This window comes from Ambystoma mexicanum, chromosome 4q, assembly GCF_040938575.1.
Source record: "Ambystoma mexicanum isolate Mex_15411 chromosome 4q, UKY_AmexF1_1, whole genome shotgun sequence".
Lineage (NCBI taxonomy): Eukaryota > Metazoa > Chordata > Amphibia > Caudata > Ambystomatidae > Ambystoma > Ambystoma mexicanum.
The window spans coordinates 1210544652-1210563690 of NC_090928.1; the positions used below are offsets into that span (position 1 = coordinate 1210544652).

General features: G+C 48.9%; 1 protein-coding gene across 1 annotated transcript in view; it reads right to left on the minus strand.

The window, feature by feature from the left end:
* CMTR1 (cap methyltransferase 1) overlaps positions 1-19039 on the minus strand; it is a 2036190-nt gene that overhangs the window by 1230683 nt on the left and 786468 nt on the right. The gene's annotated exons all lie outside the window — the stretch shown is intronic.

Sequence of the window (19039 nt, forward strand, 5' to 3'; positions counted from 1 at the left end):
TGAGTTCTTGTGTGCGTCAATGTCGCCGGGGTGTTCATCCCCATAAGCAGGGCGTGAGCCGAGCCCGTCGGGGCCGGGGACAGACGACGAAGCGCGCAAGCGCTCCTTAGAGGGGTTTTCGACTTCCGTAGCGGAGGTCGTGTTATCACGTTCCTCGTCACTGTCGGTGGTAGCAGCGGCGGGTGAACCATCGGCCTTCGACATCGCGAAGGCCGCCCACCTTTTGACCCTACGGTCTTTTAGAGTCTTAGGCTTAAGAAGCCGACAAGCCGCGCAACCTTCCTCCTTGTGATCGAGGGGCAAGCAGCGGTTACACCGTGAATGCTTGTCCTTCCAAGTAAACTTGCCCTTGCAAAGCGGGCAAAACCTAAAGGGTGTCCTCTCCATAGCCGAGGCAATAAATCGTGATAACCACCCCAAGGGAAAGGAAGGGGAAAAGGAAAGGCATTCTCAGAAAAGAACCAGAGATGTCCCACGACCCCACTCTCCCTACTGTATATGGCCTGCGAGGCCAGGCCACGTGTTCGGCAACGCCGAAGGATCTCCTCCGCTCGTCCCCTCCGTCGAAGATCTTGCTCGGCGGAGAACAGCTTCACAACTGCGTCGAGGGAGGGATCAATGTGTTTATATATTAATAAGAAAACGACCAAAGGTCGAGGAGATGAAATCTGCAATGTCTCTCGAGGAGCTCCGCGTAAAGGCGACCAGTAGCTGGGCGGAAAAAAACAATCTGAGGGACCTCGACGCGTGAGGGATTGTGGGTACGACGCACGTCACTATAGGGATAGTGTTTCAGACACGCTTTGTCGACGTCCCTTTTCGACTACGAAAAACAAAATGCAATACTCCGCAGTGACCACTGGATGTCGGACCTATGCACAGCATGTGATTCTAAGCAGATGAACAAACATCAGAAACATATACATATATATATATATATATATATATATATATATATATATATATATATATATATATATATATATGGGATACATTACTCACCGTAATCGTATTTCTGATGCTTGTATCTGCTTAGATTCACATGCTGTGCATAGGCCGACATCTAGTGGAAGCTGCGGAGTATTAGTTTGTTTTTCGAAACTCGAAAATGGGCGTCGACACAGGCGTGCCAGTAATACTATCCCTAGTGTGACGTCCACTGTACCCAAGATCCCTCACGCGTCTAGAATCCTCAGATTGTATTTTTTCTGACATGAGGAAGCATGAGGAGTAGCGCGAGTACAGATAATCCAAGCAGATAGACAGAAAGGTAAGACTACAAGCAATCATGCGCCTTCTCTCGGAGGGGAGGAAGGGTGGGTCGCATGTGAATCTAAGCAGATACAAGCATCAGAAATACGATTACGGTGAGTAATGTATCCCTTCTGAGGCTTGTGGAATCTGCTTAGATCACATGCTGTGCATAGATTAGCGAGCAGTACCAGAAGAAGGAGGTGGGATGTGAGAAGGGTCATGAGCAAACAGGTGTCTTAGAACCGCTTGTCCCACTTGTGTATCTGTCTTGGAATGAGTGTCAATGCAGTAATGCTGAGTAAAAGTGTGAATAGAGCTCCAAGTAGCTGCTTTGCAAATGGTGTCGAGGGGAACATTTGCAATGAAAGCCAGAGTGGCCCCAATGCCTCTAGTAGAGTGGGCCCTTGGCGTAAAAGGCAGAGTCTTTTCAGAAAGAGAGTAACACAATTGTATACAATTGATAATCCACTTCGAGATAGCGCCTTTAGAGACGCGATCCCCCTCTCTGCCTGTAGCTACGGAGACAAACAGTTGATCTGTTTTTCTTAGCGGTCTGGTTTTATTTACATAGTAGAGGACCGCCCTACGCACATCTAGGGTGTGTAGTTTCACCTCAGCCGAGCTTTGCGGGTTCTGGAAGAAAGCCGGAAGCTCGATGGACTGGTTTACATGGAACTTAGATATGAATTTAGGTGAGAACCTGGGGTGTGTGCGTAAAACCAGTTTGTCTTTGTGGATAGTAAAGAAAGGATCCTGCACGGACAGAGCCTGAATTTCACTGACCCTTCTTATAGAGGTAATAGCTACTAAGAAGGCCGTTTTATAAGTCAGGTGTTTGAGACTACTTTTATGCATGGGTTCGAATGGGGGTCCCATGAGCTTAGCTAGCACCACGTTGAGGTCCCATCCTGGCGGTGGGTTCGAAATAGGAGGGTGAAGTCTCTTTACTCCTTCCATGAAGGCTTTAACCACTGGTACTTTCCACCACGAGACCTTGTTATGGGATGTGGTGTAAGCCGAGAGGGCTGCCAGGTGTACTTTCAGAGAGTTAAAAACCAAACCTGCATCCAGCAGGTGAAGCATGTATGTCACAACGTTGGAAGGAGTGCAATCAACCGGGTTGATTTGTTTATTCTGGCACCAGATAACGAATCTTTTCCACTTGTCAAAGTAACAGTGCCTTGTATTTGGTTTCCTGGACTCTTTTAGAATGTCCATACACCTCTGTGGTAATTTGAGATGTCCGAACTCTATGACTTCAGGAGCCATGCTGCTAGGTTCATAGAGTTGGGTTCCTGATGCACTGTTTGACCTTGTTGCTGGGATAGTAGGTTGTACCAGGCTGGTAGTCTGATGGGCTCGCACACCGCCATCCTGCGTAGGTGTGGGAACCATGGTTGTCTCGCCCACATGGGAGCAACTAGGATGAGCGTCATCGATTCCTTGTTCATCTTGTACACCACCTTCCTGATGAGAGGAGTTGGTGGAAAAGCGTACGCAAACATCCCTGACCAGTTCATCCACAGGGCATTCCCTTGGGAGTCCGGTTGGGGGAACCTGGATGCAAATCCTGGGCATTGTCTGTTTTCGCTTGTGGCGAATAGGTCTATAGTGGGGAAACCCCACTGAGAGAAGAGATCTTTTACCACGTCTCTGTGAAGGACCCATTCGTGTTCTTCTGGGAGGGAGTCTCTGCTTAGAGCATGCGCTAGGGAATTGAGCTCCCCTGGAACATGTTGCGATGACAGGAAGATGTTCCGTCTGAGTGCCCATATCCAGATTTTCTGGGCAAGCTTGGACAGATTTGGCAAACGAGTCCCCCCTTGTTTGTTTAGGTAGAACATGGCTGTCGTGCTGTCCGTCCTGATCTGCACCGACAAGTTCAGTAGATGGGGCTCGAACGCCCTTAGCGCTCGGAATACTGCAAGAAGCTCTAGCAGATTGATGTGGTTTTTGGCTACTGAGTGATACCAGAGACCCTGAGCTGTGTGGTGGAGATGGTGAGCTCCCCACCCAGTCAGGCATGCATCTGTAGTCACCACTGCCTGTACTTCGGGAATACCAGAGACCCTGAGCTGTGTGGTGGAGATGGTGAGCTCCCCACCCAGTCAGGCATGCATCTGTAGTCACCACTGCCTGTACTTCGGGATCGTAAAAGGGTTTCCCCCTTGCGAGGTTCTCTCTTGTCCACCAGTGTAGGCTCTGTACTAGTGTTGGCGAAACGACCACTAGATCGTCCCACTGACCACTTGCCTGAGACCACTGTTTCGCCAACCATTCCTGCATGGGACGCATGCGCAGACGCGCGTGGGGGACCAGGTAAATGCATGACGCCATCATGCCCAGTAACCGCATAGCTTTGCGTACTGTTATCTGTTGACCTGACTGATAATGCGGAATTTGCAGGAGTATATTCCGAATTCTCTCTTCCGAGGGGAAGGTTAATCCTTTCTGAGTATCTAGGATAGCTCCTAGAAACTGTTTTGAGGTGCTTGGCACTAGACTTGACTTTTTCTCGTTGATAGAGAAGCCTAATTCGTGGAGGAGGTCGATAGTCCTCTGAATGTTTGACCTGCAAATTCCTGGGGTTTCTCCCGTTATGAGCCAGTCGTCCAGATAAGGGTACACTGGGATTGCCTCCCTGCGTAGGTGTGCAGCTGCCACCGCCAGTACCTTGGTGAATACCCTTGGTGCTGAAGCTATCCCGAAGGGCAGTACCTTGAATTGGTAGTGGCGACTGTCCACCTTGAAGCGCAAGTATTTTCTGTGCGCCGGGAGCATGGAAATATGAAAATAGGCATCTTTCATATCCAAGGTTGCCATGTAATCCCCCTTTTTTAGGAGGGGGATTACCTCTTGTAGCGTGGTCATACGGAATTTTTGGGGCTTGACATACTTGTTGGCAGGCCGTAAGTCCAATACTGGGCGCATTGTCAAATCTTTCTTTGGCACAAGGAAGTAAGTTGAATAGATACCCTTGTTTACCTGGTGTCCTGGGACGAGTTCTATCGCGTCCTTTTCTAGCAGAATGGCGATCTCCTCGAGAAGGATCTTTTGATGTTCTAGGGAGTGTATTCTTTGTCGTGGGGGATGGTTCCGGGGACGCTGCAGTAGTTCTATACAATATCCTGTGGATACTGTTGACAGCACCCATCTGTCTGAGGTGATCCCTTCCCAAGCCTGGGTGAAGGTGGAAATGCGTCCCCCTACTGGGGTTGCGTGAGAAGGGACCCTGAACTGAGCGTCACTGCTTTGGTGGTGGCGTGCCACCTCCCTTGTTGGGGCTGCCTCTGCCTCTCCCACGACCTCTCTTGTTACCCCTGCCGTAACTTTGGGTAGACTGCTGGTTACTATTCCAATGTGTACCCTGTCCTTGGGCATAGTTGCCTCTTTGTGAATTTTGGCCGCGAGGGCGACGAAAATTACTGTTCCCCCTCTGGTTAGGGGGTTTGTTGGTAAGCTGGCCAAGGGATTTGAGAGTCTCGTATTCATCCTTGGCATTTTTAAGTGCGTCTTCGACCGCTTTCCCAAACAATAGGTCGGGTTCCACCGGCTTGTCTATTAGAGAAGCTTGTGTTTCAGTCTTAAATCCCGACTGCCTTAACCATGCATGTCTCTTGATAACAGTACCCTCTGCTATCAATCTCCCTGCGTTGTCAGCGGCGTCGAAAGTTGCTTTTAAAATGCAACCAGACACGGCTCTCCCCTCTGCCGAGATCCGAGCCAGCTGTCCCTTTAACGGTTCTGGCGCAGAGGCAATGAGTGCCGCGACCTCTTCCCATTGATGGCAGTTGTAACTAGCCAACAGGGTGGTGGAATTAGCAATCCTTGCTTGGTAGGCGGACGTTGAGGCTACCTTCCTGCCAAACCCGTAAAGTTTTTTGCTCTCCTTGTCGGGAGGAGCCTCTGATGAAGATAAGGGCGTGCCAGCCCTTTTTCTAGTGTTGGTAACCACTAGGGAATCTGGTTTAAGATGTCCCCTTATATACAGAGGGTCAGACTGGGCTGCCCGAAAAATCTTTTCAATTCTGGGGTTGACGGCTCTGGTGAGGTTAGGATTCACCAGGGAAGGATCTATTCTTCGTTGGATGGATTTGAGGATAGGGATGGTCTGAGCGACCGGTCTCCTCTCTCCTACAAATTCCTCCGCGAAGTCCCTTTCCTCCTGTACCCCGTGGGTGTCGATGTGGAAATGTTCTGCTGCGCGAGCGAGAACTTCGTTAAGGAGGGGCTGGTTATCAACTGGAGAGTCGGTAACTGGAGCTTCGCTTTGTACTGGGGAATCTACTCTGTAAATTTCCTGTTCATCTTCTCCCTCCTCCAGGTCCTCATCATCTGCATAGTAGTCAGTCCCGGTTTGTTCTCCCATAATTTCAAACTCCTGGTCCTCCTCAGGGAAAACTTGTCCCTGGTAACTGGGGTGTGGAGTAGAGTAAGGAGTGGAGTAAGGCTGCACCTCGAAGGGTTCAGGTCTTTCAAACCGGGGCTTTTTACTTAGAGGGATAGGATCGGAGGAGCCTGAGGGTGTGGCCCCTTGAGGGTTATATGAAAGAAAATGTTCTGGGTTCTTATCATAAAAATCAGCCAAGGAAGACATCCTTGACATAACCCTGTCTATGTCTTCACTGGACCAATCCCTGGAACAAGGTATTACTTTAGTAGGTGACTTAGGGGACTTTTCAAGGGTAGACTTGAGTTTGCCTGTCTGCCTAGGGTGAGAGGATGGCTTTACAGGCGTGGAAGGCTGTGCTTTCCGCTGTTTCTCCCCCTCCCCGTGTGTGGAAAAATGTTTTCCCTGTCCCTTGGAGGCCCCAGAGACTTTCGACGCCTGGCGCCGAGGGTCTGGAGAGGTATCTATGTGTTTCGAGCGTGGAGCCTCACTGGGGTTAACCGCGGCTTCGGTATCTTGGAGCGCGGCCTGGGGGTGGAAGTCGTCTTCGACTCCCGACGATCGAACTTCCGTTAATGTGTGTAGCGAGGCACTTTTGGCAAGAGTGGATGATTGCCTTGCGTCGTGAGGCGATCTCGATCGAGAGCGCCCAGAGGACACCGAGTCGGACCGTTCTTTTTGTGCCTCCTTCCGAGAAGTCAACGTCGTCGAGGTTCGGTTGGTCTTAGTGTGCTTAGTGTGTGTTAAGTGTTTAGCGCTTGCGTCGCCGGGGGTCTTCCCCATAGCCGCCCTGCCGGACGACCTTCCGAGGTCGGGGACCTGCGCTCGGCGGCTGTCTTTCGACGCCGTAATGCCCTCGCCGTCCGAAAGTACGGCGTCGCTGCCATCGCTGAAGGCGCCCTCCGCTGCCATGGCTTCCTGCCTGGCGTGGTGGGCCCAACGCTTTGTTGAACGGTCCTTAAGTGTCTTAGGTTTAAACCTACTACACGCTCTGCAGTTCGCTTCGGGGTGATCCCTCGGCAAGCAGAGATTGCACGTGGCGTGCCTGTCGACCCAAGGGTATTTGCGATTGCACTTGGGGCAGAATTGGAAAGGGGTACCCTCCATACGCACCTTAAGGCAGCGGGCTGCTAAGTGTGGGAATATAAAGGTATAACTATATATCTAGAGTGAGAGTATGTACCACCCCCCACTCTCCCTACTTGCAAGGGCCGAGGCCAGCGGCCTACTAGGCCCGGGCCGAGGCCAGCGGCCTTCCGAGGCCCAGATCCGTCGTGCAGCAGTCGACGGTCGATGACTTCTCCAGCCGTCGTCGAGGTCGAGGGTCGACGTTGGGGTGGGGAAGGGAGTGAATAAGAATTATAATTACAATATTAGCAAAAGTATGGCTATGGCCAGGGAACTCCGCAAGATGCTTCCGACCAGTATGGCGGAAAAAAACAATCTGAGGATTCTAGACGCGTGAGGGATCTTGGGTACAGTGGACGTCACACTAGGGATAGTATTACTGGCACGCCTGTGTCGACGCCCATTTTCGAGTTTCGAAAAACAAACTGTAATACTCCGCAGCTTCCACTAGATGTCGGCCTATGCACAGCATGTGATCTAAGCAGATTCCACAAGCCTCAGAAATATATATATATATATATATATATGTATATATATATATATATATATATATGTATGTTCAAATAAGCATAGACCCTTCTTGAAAAAGGGCTTACCTTATTGAAATAGATGGCGAAAGACTGCTCTTCCCATTTGTGTTTCGTCCGCATGCTGTCCTTCGAGGCAGTAGTGGCGGGTAAATGTGTGAGGCACTGACCATGCTGCGAAGTCGCCCTGGTGGAATGAGCTCTCGGACGTCCTTGTAGCGGTTTTCCCGCTTTTGAATGACAGAAGGCAATCGCCGACGAGACCCATCGGGCCAGTCCCTGCTTTGAAATTGCCTTCCCTTTTGCCGACGGGCCATATGCAATGAAGAGTTGTTTCGTAGATCTAAGTTGCTGAGTTCGATGAAGGTAACATTTTAGAGCTCTCTTGACATCCAAGGTATGTAGGACCTTTTCCGCAGCCGATGAGGGGGTCGCGAAAAAGGTGGGCAGGACAATGGATGAGTGCTTATGAGGACTTGTTGACAGAATCACTTTGTCCTTAATAAATCTTAGGTACGGAGGGTCTATGACCAACGCTTGCAACTCCGAGATCCATCTAGCTGATGTTATAGCTATTAGAAAGGCCACTTTCCATGACAAGAACTTCATCGACGATGTGGCCATTGGCTCAAAGGGTGGTTTCATTAACTCTGCTAGTACTATATTCAGGCTCCACGTTGGTGGAAAATGTTTAACCGGAGGGAATGTCCGGAACAAACCTCTCATGAAGTGTTTCACTAACCTGTCGCTAAACAAGGGAGGCGATTTCCTTCTTCTCGTGAACCTAGAGATGGCCGCCAGGTGAACCTTTAGTGATGAAAAGGATAATCCGCTTTTTGCTAGGTGTAGCAGTTACGGCAGAAGCTGCACTCCCGTCTGTCCTTGACACCACGCACAGAATCTTCTCCACTTACACCTGTAGGACTTGTTGGTGGAAGGGGCTTGCGCAGCTTGTAAGATCCTCCGACAGTCCGAGGAAATGTTCAAGGCACCAAATTCTGAAAAGTCAGGAGCCAAGCCGTGAGATTGAGACGGTCTGGATTGTGATGCCACACTTTTCCCTCGTCGCGGGACAGGAGGTTGGGAACCCTTGGGAACGTTATTGGATGATCCGCTGACAGGTGAAGCAGGTCGGAAAACCACGGCTGCCTCGGCCAACACGGTGCCACCAGGATGACCCGGCACCTGTACCTGCGTATCCACTGCAAGGTTCTCCGTATCAGAGGAAACGGAGGGAAGGTGTAGAGGAACTTGTCCGTCCACGGGAAGGAGACTGCTTCCCCCAGCAAACCTTCCTGTGGCCACCTGCTGGCATACATCTCGCACTTCTTGTTCCTCTTCGTAGCAAAGAGATCCAGCGGAGGCCGTCCCCATTTCTCGTAGACCTTCGACAATTGACCGCTGTCTATTTCCCACTCGTGAATCTGGTCCATATTTCTGCTGAGCGAGTCCGCCTGTTCATTCCTTACTCCTGGAAGGTGATGAGCTACTATGGATATATCGTGTTTCAGCACCCAGTGCTTGTGTTTGTATACCCCCTCATCAACCAGGGTATACATGATGGCCTTGCCTTCTCAGCCAGGCTGCCACCGGGGCCAAACATTTCGTGAACGTTCTGGGAGAAGATTTCAGTCCAAAGGGAAGTACTGTGAACTGTTAGTGAGTCCGCCCTAGCACAAACCTTTGGAACTTCTTGTGTCACCGACACATCGGTATGTGGAAGTACGCGTCCTGCAGGTCCAGAGACGCCAGAAAATCCCCTTCTTGAACTGACCGGATCACTTCTTGGAGCGTGAGCATCTTGAACTTTATGCTTTTCAACGATTTGTTTAGATCGCGCAGGTCTAGGATGGGGCGCCACTTTCCGTTTGGCTTTTTCAGCACAAAGTATCGTGAATAAACCCCTTGACCCCTCTGTGACGATGGAACCAATTCTATAGCACTTTTTTGTAGCATAAGTGCTACTTCCTGCTGCAACACGCTCGGATGGGATTGAGCTATAAACGCTGGTGGAATGTGCGGAGGGTTGCTTTTGAATTGCAGGGAATGTCCGTATCTTACAGTGTCCAATACCCATTGATCCGTTGTTATTTGCTACCATTCGTTGATGTAGCATGATACCCTACCTCCCAGAACGTTCCGATGCCCGTCATTGCTGGTCCTTGGTCTGCTTATCCCTCGTCGACGAGTAACCTGCTCTCTTCTTGGGGGCCTGGAGGTCCCAGCGACATTTAGCCGCTTGAGAAGCCCGTCTGTATCCCTGAGAGGGGTATGCTGGCCTACTGAAGGATCTGTCCCTCGATGCCGAGAATCTGGAATTTCCCGATGCTCCCGTGAAGGGACGAAAAGACCGGAAACTTCGAACACTCTGGAGGTCCCCCAAGGAACACGCTGTGTCCGAGTCCTCTTTCATGCCCTTCAGGGTTTCGTCTACCTTCTCGCCGAAGAGGTTGTCTCCTTCAAAAGGCATATCCAGTACCTTGTACTGCACCTCCGGCCGGAAGTTGGTGCATTTCAGCCATGCCTGCCGTCGGAGAACCACACCGTTATTCACCTGCTTAAACCCAGATTCCGCGAGGTCCACTGCGATGTTTATGGCATGATTGAAAGCTCTTCCCTGACCAGCAACATAGCCGCTTTGCGATGTTCATCCGGAAGATGCTCCAGCATAGGAGCCAGCCGGTGCCACAACTCCCTGTCGTATCTGGCTACTATGGCTAGAGAATCGGCCGCTTTCAGTGTGGTAGCACCTACCGACAGCACTTTTTTGCCGAAAGCATCCTGTCGTCTGGCATCACTTTCCGGGGGGGTCGTGCACTTGTGCTGGACCCTCACCTTCCTCACCGCCGATACCACGGAGTCAGGAGTTGGTTGGGAGGAAAGGCACTTGGGGGTAGAGTCTGGGGCCTTAAACTTTTTCTCTAGACGACCCTTTATCGCTGGTTCCGAGAAAGGGTGGCACATGGTCTGCAATCCCTCCTTCCACACATGATCCAGGATGGGTACTGAAAACACCAACCTTCTCCTTTTCCCCATGTGGTTGAAGAGAAAACAGTCCTTTTTCTCCTCTTCCTGGGCCAGCCCGAATTCTGTACAAGCCCTGGCCATCATGGTGTGAAATGACCCAATATCGTCCGGGGGAGACGGCTGAGCCGGGCTTCTCGGGGTTTCCAATTCTGCTTCGGACTCCCAGGTTGGATCGCTGGAGGGGGAAAGGGAGACAATTGACGAGGCTCTACTGTCTGAGTCCGAATCCATCAGCTCCCCTTCCTCGCGGCGTGGAGCCGAGAGGTTTGCATCCAGCAGCACTGCCGCAGGGGTTGACGGCGGTGGCCGACGAGACGGGCCCGGGTCGTCGATGGCCGACCTAGCCGGAGTTGTTCGAGGTAGTCTGTCATCCAGTGTCTTCAGCATCGTTTGCAACGTGGATAAGACTTCCAGCGACAAAAGTGACTGTGGATTGAGCAGAGGGATAGAACCCGGAATGCTCCCGGAGAGAGGCCTGGTAACCCCTTGTAACCCTAGGTCTGCAGGGCCAGCTATTCTCACATCCTCGTCTCCCGAAGACACCGACAAGGCTTCTTGCTGCAGAAGTGCCTCCGGCAAAACTGGGTCGTATACCTCTGGACGCCAGGCCTCTTGCGGGATCTCCGTCGATGAAGCGATAGTCGGCTCCGTCGTCGTCTGCAGTCCAGGAACGGTTGAGGCCAACTGCGTCAGCGGCAGAGAAGTAGTCGACGACTGCCCTACCGTCGACGACAGTGGTGGTCGTGCAGGCCTATGAGGCGTTCCTGCCTTTTCCGAACTCTTCCTGCGTTTCTCTGCATCTCGACCCGAGGTCGATCTATGACGATCGCCCGAGAAGGATTTAGATTTTTCTTTTCTGTCTTTCTTCGTTGAAGATGAGGATGACGAGGCTTTCTTCGACGAAGAGTCCTTGGAATGGCCTCCCAATGATTCCCTCTCCGCCGGTCGCAATTTCTTCACCAGGGGTTCCGACGATGTCGAGCGGCGCAGGGCCCCTGAAGATTTTGACACTGAGGCCGCGCTGCACGTGGAGCCCACCTCCGAAGGCGGGTATGCCCCCGCTCCGTCGTTTAACCATGCCACAAGTCTTCGACTCCGATCTTTAAGAGTCTTCTGGGAGAAGCCCTTACATATGTCGCACTTGTCTGCCGAATGATTAGGGTGTAGACCATATATGCAATCCATATGTCCGTCCCCCTCGTACACCTTCTTCAACCCGCACGTATCGCACAGGCGGAACAGCGCTTTTCCTGACATCAGCAGAAACTGCAACAGCACAACCTAGACAAAATAGTAGACTACACAAGGTGCTCCCACTACTTTGGAGACGGTTGAAATCTGAAGGGAGCCGCGGGGGCGGGGCATTTATACCGCTATGTCCTGGTGGGGCATGCGTACGCGGCCCAAAATGACGTAGATAGGACACAAAAGTGTCGAACGTTTTCCTATGGGAAACGGCTTTATAAGCTTACCGAGGGTACCCAGTATGTCGACGGGGAATGTTCTAAGCATGTGAATCCATGAAAGATCCAATGCTGGAGAAGTAAGGGTTACATACAAAATGTTTCCAGTTTTACATACATATAGTAGCCACAGTCTACTTTCAAAATTGCAGGCATTTAGTAGGCAGCGTGGTATGTAAGATTGGGTATCATTGTTCTTTGCAGTGAGTAGTCTAGGTTGCTGAGAGGGTGACCCAGTCCGCTGAGGAACTGGTGACAAGTTATTGGAATTTGTTAAATAGCCAAGTTTTGAGTAGCTTTTTGAACTTGGGTAAGGAAGCTTCGTTGGACAGGTGGGGGGGGAGTGAATTCCAGATGCGGGGGGCTGCAATGGGGAAGCTGGTGTTGCCTGCTCTTGAGGATGTGAAGCGAGGGATGAGGAGCTGGGTGTTGGCACTGGATCCAAGTAGTCTGGGTGAGGTTTTGCGTGTGATGCAGCTATTAAGATCGCTGGGGGCGGAATCAAATAGGCATTTGTGGGTAGTGGTGAGTGTTTTGTGGAGGATTCCACAATCCTCCACAAAAGGAGGATTCTTGTGCATTTCTTCTGTGTTGTGTGATATGGTCTCTTCTTTTAATGCCCAGTGCTGCTCGGAGGGCTTTCTTTTGTAGCAGTTGGAGTTTGGTAAGGTTGTTTTTTGTGGTACCTAGTAGTAGGATGTTGCAGTAATCTATTTTAGTTAGGATGAGGGCTCTAGCAAGGGTAAGGCAGTTGCCTGTAGTGAGGAGGGGCCTGCTTAGGGTAATGAGTTTGGCTGTGTAGGATGTTGAGGAAGCACGCACCGATATGAGAATTCATGGTGAGGTTGGAGTCGAGGTGTACTCCTAGTGTTTTGACTTTGTGGGAAATGGTGATGGGAGTGCCATCGATCAGGATGGAAGTGTAATCTGGGTGAAGTTTGCTGAGTCTGGCCGGAGAACCGATTATGAGGATCTCAGTTTTTTCTCCATTAAGGCAGAGACTGTCATTTGCCATCCAGTTTTAAATATGGGAATAGACCGTGTTGATGGTGGCTGTGTCTTGTTACAAGTTGCCTGTGATGGGGATGAGGATCTGAGCGTCAGCAAAGTTTGTATACATGACTCCCATGGCATCTAATGTGGCGAAGAGTAATTTGGTGTAGGCATTGTATAGGGTGGGGGAGAGGCAAGAGCCTAGTGGTACAGTGATGGGATCTGCTGCTACTTCTCCTAGGGTGACTCTTGAGGTACGGTCTGAAAGGAAAGATTTTATCCAGTTAGTGGCCTTCTGGGAGAAGTGGAAATTGGTGGTGAGTGTTTGGCATAGTTTGTTGTGCTCAACCAAGTCGAACGCCGCTGAGAGGTCTAGGAGTAATAGGATGCCTAGTTTACCAGAATCTCTGATCGTGTCCATCTGGTTTTTTTAATCCAGGAGGGCCGTTTCAGTACTGTGTTTGGGGCGGAAGCCTGATTGTCTTTCCCCTAATAAGTGGTTTTGTTCGAGGTGTGCTTGTACTTGTGTGTAGGCTATTTTATCGATAATTTTGAGGAGGAATGGCACTGTTGTTATTGGCCTGTAATTGGTGGGTTTTTTTTGAGTAGGGATGTGACCCAGGCTACTTTGATAGATGCTGGTATGTGGCGGAGTTGAAGGACTCATTTACGAAGCAGTGATGGTGGGCGCTGTTAGGCAGAAACCTGTGCAGTTCCCTTTGGGACCACTGTAAAAGATTTAGGACTACAGGCGTTAGCAGTAAACCGACTTGGTAGCAGTCTGTACCACCCAGATTTACCTGGTAGCTGTGGCTGAGCAGTCAGACTTCCCTCAAGAAGAGTTAGGCAGTATGCAAAGTATACACAATAGGCACTCAGATACAATAATACAAGCAAACACTGACCAGAGCTTTGGTATCAAAGTATATAATTATTTATTTAAAAAAACACTGTTTGAAACACTCCAGCACTCTTATTGTAAACCACTCTAAACACAGTTACCATTATAATATATACAACCCTTATTCCTTATCAGATCAGTCTTAGTTAACACCACTTATTTCCATACAGAGGTGAGCGCTTAACTACAGATGGCACTCTAATAAGTTCATGAAGAAGGGAGGGAAAAAGACAGAATATGGGAAGATACACCACTCTAAGCTTTAGGAACACTATTAGCAAGGCAGAAGAGCAAAAAGTCACTTGTGAGCCAAAGTCCATAGGCTGGGCCCACTCTTAGAGAGAGCAGAGCACAAATGCGCCCAAGATCACACAGTTACACTAGGCTTTGAAAGTCTTGCAGAGAGTTCGAAAAGAGTTTAGAGAGGCTCAGAAAAGTTAGGCCAGGGTGTCCCAGGCTAACCCAGGTTCGAGAGCCGGGGGCTAAATCTACCCCGTACAGTCAGTGGCAAGGGAAGCCGGGCGGGACACGGTAACTTAAGTGGGAAGGATCCTCCAGCGGTGGCAGTTGTTCCTGGCAGAGGGTGCAAGACTCGTCGTCATCCAGGGGAAGAGAAGATCTCGACTTGGAGGAAAGATGAAGGTCGTTGCACTGCCAGGGAAGAAACCAGCCGCAGAGTTTTCCGGTTAAAGGTATTACCCTTTAATTCGTGGTGGTGGTAAAACGTGGTATCCTGGTTGCCGGGGTGGTTGGCACAGGCAAGGCAGCCACGAGATACGTCGGGAAGGCGAAAAGAGAGTGAAACTTGTTATCCCCACCAGTCAAAGGAAGAAGACTCTCCGGCGGGAGATCTCCTCTGTCGTTGGGAAAAGTGGTGAGACGGTCCAGCAGGGCTCCACCGGTGGTGTCGTCGTGGCAGGTCGGCTCAGCTTCTCCCTCGTCGGATTCTTAGGTCCTGTGGTGACTTCTGAAGTTCCAGTCCCCAAAGCCCTGCTTTTATGCAGAAAACCCCCATTCACTCAGCCTAGCTGTCACTCAAACATGCTAAGTGGTGAGCCGGCCGGCTCACCACTTGGGCCAATCAGGACGGAGTGCGACTTGAGTTGCCTAGGCAACTCAGTCCAGGGTGCCTAAATCCCCCTCCACCCCTCCTAAGTACCCCAGACAGAGTGGCACCACTTTGGAGGGCTTCTGTGGAGAAGTCCGCCAAAAAGTGGAACAAAGGGCTCGACTTGGGTTGGAGTCACAGAAGGGAACACAAACGCCATTTTAGACCCGAGTTCTGGCAAAAAATACCAACCGGAGAATTAATATTAATTAAATAAACCGGCGGTATGTTCGAGGCTATCGTAATTAAATAAATAAAGATAGTAGCCTCGAACAATGGGAAAATCCCATAGAGAAATATTTGCGGTTGAATATAAAAAGTAGTATCCAATGCCACCAGCCAAAACTCGATCAGGGGGGACGGAGACGTGCCCCCTCGACTAACAGACCCCGGGGCAATTGAATGTCCCCAGCCAGTACGTCCAAAATATGATGGGTTGTACTGGTTCTGTTCAGAATTTAAGACTAGTAAAGTCAATGGTGACTTTACATGCCCTGGGAGACAGTAGTCAGTCCCAGGGTATGGAGTCTATACTGGGGGATCACTATGACACCCCTGTGTTACTGCACTGAGGGTGCTGTGTAACACACATCACAAAATCACATGAAGCCCTATGGAGTAAAATACCCCATAGCCCATTAAACACATCTAGAGTCAAAGAAACACACTCAAATCATGTCCAAGAGTGAGGGTAAAAAAAGTCTCACTCTTGGCAGGAGAAAAAAATAAACCCCAAAAATCCAGCAAAGCTGCTGGGGGACTCACTAGGTTAGGAAATTCAGCCTCAACAGAGAATTCTCCCTAACAGGCGCTAGTATTGTGGCACAGTTTTTAATGACTTTGGCTGGGGTGCTGTCACCTGTCACAGTTGGATGGTTTATATAACGGCGGGTTATAGACTTGCAGGCTTGAGGAAGCTTTACCTGCAAAGCTTCTGCCCGTCTATTCTTTATGGCTTGGAGGTCTTAACGCTATTAGATCTAAGCTTGTTCAAGGCCCTGGATGGCAACTTTTGGAGGAGCATATTTAACCCCCCCCCTCCCCTCCCCAGGCAGTCTCGATGGAATTCTTAAGACAAGTGCTCGGTTTTTCATCACTTAGGGCTCTGGCCTGAGAAGACTCTCCTAAATTTCCAGTCTTAAGCCATCTTGCGGGACATTTTGAGGTTGAGCCCAGAGTGAAGGCCATCAAATATGATTTTAAATAGAAGGTTCTTCAAGCACATCGAATGGAAATACGATGCTGGCGGAAGCAATGAGTATTTTACATTGAAAAACAGCTTTGGTGTAAAAACTATTCTGTGGGATTGGAACCTTAACTATTCCCATATAGAGAAATTAAAGTCCTATCAGGCTGTGTCATGGGTGTTACATAAATTCAAGTTCCCTCTGCGCTATTTAATGCAATGCCCCAACCCAGCAGTTAGAATGCTAATTTTAAGGTTCCGTATTAACCAACTTCCTGTCTAGACTGTGACGGGACAAAGGCAAGGGCTCCCATAGGAAAATAGGTTATGTGGGTTGAAACATGTCCCTGAGTCCGCAAAGCATGCGATGACTGAATGTAAGCAGTTGGGGAGCATGCAATCTAGAATCTTTTGTAAGAGACTATATGATATGATAAAGAGCGAAGAGCGTTGGCATTTCTGTCTAAACTCAGGCCTGGTATCCTTGCACATAGCACTTTACAGCATTTGGACAAATGTTGCTCGGCTTTTACAATTTGATAATGTTTAAAATGCAAATGTCTGTTTTAATATTTGCAAATAAGTGTATTCTATTTTATCAGTGGTTCTAATGGAAATTAATTTTGTGAAATACATCTATTCTTACCTTAACATTTATATGATTTTGTAAATATGTTTTTATGTGAAAAGCACAATATAGCTAAGCGCATTTACATTTAATAAAAAAGTAGGTTAGGCATACTGTAAACTCTCTCACCTTGAGACACTGCAACACACAGGGGTGTACAGGAAACTAAAATTAGGCTCTAGAAATGATTTTCAAAGTGTCCACATATTACACCATGTAAGCAAATGTAGTGAGCAAGGCCAACACCTATAAGAAGGGTTTTGGGGGTCAGGAATGGTTCGCTGACCAAGTTAATTTGGAAAATTTTATCCCAATAGTAAATTATAAAATACATTTTGTACATTTATAGGGATTAAAATGTAGTTTTGCCTAACTGAAAAATCTGAAAGTCATTTGTTAAGAGTGATGCATAACATACAGAAAGCTTTATAGCACACATTTCTCTTTAAAAGGGATATGGGTGATGAGAGGTGGAAGGAAAATGGCGTGGGGTGAAGGGTAAAGAGTGTACAGGAACGGAAAAGCAGGGTACCCACTGTGGATCAGCAGACAAACACAGAGGCTGTGAAGACCTTTAAGGCATGAGATTTATTTTAAAGTAAAATAAAGCCCAACTCTGCCTGTATCTGAGGGTGTTCCCTACCTATTTTACTAAGTAAGGTGCTCGTCATTCAGGATAAATGTCCAAAAACAAGTCTGCCCACTGTCCACATTTAACCTATCTAACTTTACCACTAAGATACCTAAGGCCAGGAGAATGACTCCCAACTCCTGATAGCTGTGTTTTGTCACAGGGTTTTCTATGTTCTTTCTTTCTACTTAACACGCCATACCCAAATAAGCTCTACGGTTATCCTCCGAATTAAGATCTATAACTTGTACGGGACTGCTCGTTTTCCTCTCCCCTTTTGTGCAAACAGTCTTCCTTTCATAAGTTCCTTCTCTCTCTAGCCAGGTTCTAGCCTCTCTTCCCAGAGTGGTGTTTCATGTATGTGATTTATCTTTCTGGCTCCTGGGTGTTAATTTCCCAAATGTCTTTATTTATTAAATTCTCTTTTTCATCTTTGTGAACTGGGCTGACTTGTCCCTTTTGCCAGGTCAACGAGCATTCAACTCTACTTCTCTCCCACTTTAGGTACCTCACGGAGCTCTGCCTTTCATGAACATGGCTCTCATTCTTCGGCTGATTTCCAATACTTTTCTCATTAGTACTGGGACAAGTTTTGTTAGAGTTATAATGAATCCCTCTTAGCTGTGCGGTAACCCCACTCCCCGTTTTACCTTCTATTCCGAGTGGCAACGTCACCGGCAAAGTCTTGGACTCTCAGTTCCGTCTTGGCTCTGCAGCTCGCTGGTCACGCCATCTATTTCACATGTGTTTAGTTCTCGTCTTACGCATGGAACTTGTGCTGTGTATCGGGTGGTGAGTAGTTTTCTACCGTCAGTGGTATCAGTGCTGTTCTGTGGGTTGACTGCCCCCCCTCCCATTGCTGTGTGGTCATGCCACCACGAACTCTCTCTTCAATCGTGCTGTGATATCTTCCAGTCTCATGAGCCGGTATCCCAGCGTCTTTGGCTCTGCGTCATAAGTCTACTAACTTATGCAGGCTCTGCATTCTACGAGAGCTCTGCCTCTTTATGCTCTGCTATGCTCAGGGGGCTTCCCATGGATCTCTCAGCTTTCCGGATTATCGCCCACTCATATCATCCCTTTTCAACATCCACGGCACAGTCCATTGAATGGACTGATTTAAAGGGATAGTCTTCATTTCCTGTTGTGGATAGCATAAATTCACTTCACCTTTATGGAATTGATAACGTTCTGTTATTTTAGACAAATCCATGTACAGCAAGACTTTGAGGATATCAGGGAGTTCTGCACAGGAATGGGAGTGCTTGTCCCCAAGAGGGAAGTCTCTCCCGGTGAGGTCTCACTTGACTCGACCCCAAGGCAGGGTGTTGTGGAGCAGGCTCACCTCCCTGGGTTCACAGGGGTGGGGTGGTGGCTCCCCTTGGGGAGAAGGGACACATTCCCTCAACCATAAAAAAGAGGCCTATGGTGTAGAGGCTCACTTGGTGTGTATGTAATCTCCAGAGTTGTCCTGTAGGTTTTATGGACTTTGCATCACATTTTTTACATCGAATGCATTTCCATCAAATATTTTTGCATTGAAAAAATATGCATCGAATGCATTTTTTCGTCTTTATTTGGGGGGTTGGGGGTTCACCTTCCAACCCCCCCATTTTTACCCTTAAAAACCAGCCTGAATAACAACCCTTTACCCCCCAACCCCCAAAAACATGCATTCGATGCATATTTTTTGTATGCAAATGCATCGATGCAATTGCATTAGATGTAAAGGTATTCGATGCAAAGAACAGATACCTCCTGTAGGGTCAGTCTGCTACTGGCAACACATTACTGAAGTAAAAC